Raw genomic sequence first — 1,731 nt, 5'->3', positions numbered from 1 at the left:
TTTCAGTCTTTAGCCTGTTCAAAGCTGTTTATAATAATAAGAGTCTAATTTATTGCTCCGGGTCTGTCCTTACTGATTTTCTTAGCATCATTTACTGAGGAGATTGTCATTTCTGCATATGCATTTTTGGCAGTCTTGTCAATGGTAAATTGACTGAAAATGTACAGATTTCTTTTTGGACTCTAGTCTGTTGAACTGGTATGCATATTTTGTTCTATTACTATATATATATATATTTTTCCCATAGACCAAGCCTTGACCTTTATTAAAAAGCCGCACATTTATTTTGCTTTCTGGCTCTGTGCTTGTGCCTTCAACACTTTCACAGCAATTTTCTGCTCCTCAATAAGGAAAGCCTGGTTGATCCTGTCACAGACACACTTGGCGCACATCGAGCTACCATAGGCCCGGCTGACATGCTTCTTTGTCTTAGACAATCTCATGAGGACTTTTGGTCTCACAGCACAAACCCCTCGGAGTCGACCTGGGCACACACCGCATGCTGATTTAGGTGCTTTCCCAACCTTCTTGGTGTAAAGATAAACAATCCTGTTGCTGGGGGTTCGGGACAGCCTAGTTTTGTTGGAGGCTGTGTTGTAGGAAAGCCTACGACAGTATGTCAAACACCGGACCATTCTGAGTGCCTCTAAGCACCGTCCCAGGAAGAGGAAAAGCCATATATTTCAATGATGGTAGAGAGAAAAAAGAATTAACACATATGTGAAACATGAAAACAGACATATGTAAAATTTATCAACAGTTATATGGTAGACAACATATGGAGAAATCGTCCTCCTTGTACATCTTTTAGTCTCTATAAACAAGCTCAAAAGCATCTCAGAAATCTTCACTAGCCTATTTCATAGTCCCAATTTTGCTACCTTCAGCTCTTTTGAATTGTGTGTGTGTGTGTGTGTGTGTGTGTGTGTGTGTGTGTGTTATTTATATGTGTAGACACCTGTGGTAAGGCCAGAGTTTGGGAATCTTCCTCAATCATTCTCCCCTTACTTTTATGAAACATAGTCTCTCCCTGAATCTGGAGCTCGCCAGTTGGCTAGATTAGTTGGCCCGTGAGTTTCAGGGATCCTGCTCTTCCCATCCCCCTCTTCCCAATATTTTAGGCTTGTGCGGCTCAGGCTGGCTTTTACATGGGTGCTGGCGTTCCAAACTTGGGTACTCAGGCTTGTCCAGCAAGCACTTTATGACCTGAGCCAGCTCATCTGTCCCTAAGAGTCTACAGGTTTTTGTATCCTGGCTTAGTAATAGTGTTTTTGAGAAGACTGTCAATCCCATAATGGTGTCTAGAAGACCACTCCTTCTTTTACAGATCAGTACTAAATATCCTCCACACAAATCTGAGCCAAGATGGGTTAAGGCAATCTACTGAAAGAGAGAAGCATATTAAAAGCTGTCAAATTACAGAAACCAAACAGCTAAGGAGTATCCTTGACCGAAGTCTTCCTTTTTCGTTTCAACGTAAAATATATCAGTCAGTGAACTGTCTTCATGATAAAGGTTCATATGCGAGTGTTGAGAGTTAGTGTAAAGTCTTCACGGCAATTTCTGGTACAGAGTAAACTCCCCCTCTCTGTGTGTGTCTCTGTGTGTTTGTGTATTTTTAATCCTATAGATTTGAGGAGAAAGATATTTGTGTGGGAGGTCCTTCTGTATATGTGTTGCTTTTAGTGGTTAATGAATAAAGACACTGCTTTGAGCCTATAGTAGGGCAGA

General features: G+C 41.2%; 1 pseudogene; it reads right to left on the bottom strand.

Moving 5' to 3' along the window:
* Positions 1-281: 281 nt before the first annotated feature.
* LOC125414816 (large ribosomal subunit protein eL34 pseudogene) lies at positions 282-649 on the bottom strand (annotated as a pseudogene).
* Between the last annotated feature and the right edge of the window lie 1,082 nt (positions 650-1,731).

Source organism: Myodes glareolus, chromosome 17 (genome assembly GCF_982192425.1).
Source record: "Myodes glareolus chromosome 17, mMyoGla1.1, whole genome shotgun sequence".
Lineage (NCBI taxonomy): Eukaryota > Metazoa > Chordata > Mammalia > Rodentia > Cricetidae > Myodes > Myodes glareolus.
Note: the sequence above shows the minus strand (reverse complement) of the source record. Positions and strands in the feature narration are given on the sequence as shown.